Here is a 676-nt window from a genome sequence, read left to right as displayed (position 1 = left end):
ACGCAGCCTATACTATTCAGGAGAAAACGCAATAATCACTTTGCTGTAAAAGTTTAATTTTTGTTTTTTTTCGCCTGTTCCGTTTTTACACAGTCTCAGAATTAAGTACGACTCAGCCCGACGTGATGCTGATCAGACAATGTAGGAGAAGACCGGACTACAAGTAGGCTATATAATCGTATATTTTGCAGCATACTGCTTATTAATAGAAAACCCAAACAGTTTAAACCTACACATTATTGGCAATAATGCATAGACGTTTAGAACAGTGGAAGAATTCCACACAAGCAACACAGCATCATTTGGGTTAAGAAAAAATAGATTTTGTGTGTATTGATAAATGGGGGTTGGGCCGGGTTGGGCCGGGGGTTGGGCTGGTGGTGGGCTGGTATATATATATATAATATGTATATGTTATTATATTTTAAAGTTGTTGTTGGGATTACTGATTACATTGATGACACGATATTCCTTGAGAAAAGATTTTGTATTACAGACAATGTTAACCCAGATATATATCTGTGAGTGGGTATCATGTTAATAGTTTTTACTTACCAGCCTGGGATTGGGGTGGACGACCCAGTAATCTACCTGCTGAACCGATCGCTGCTCCACCTAGAGGACAGCGGGAGCACTGTGAGAGTCATGTTCTTCGACTTCTCCAGTGCTTTTAACA

This window comes from Etheostoma spectabile, chromosome 10, assembly GCF_008692095.1.
Source record: "Etheostoma spectabile isolate EspeVRDwgs_2016 chromosome 10, UIUC_Espe_1.0, whole genome shotgun sequence".
NCBI lineage: Eukaryota > Metazoa > Chordata > Actinopteri > Perciformes > Percidae > Etheostoma > Etheostoma spectabile.
This window is presented reverse-complemented; position numbering follows the sequence as displayed.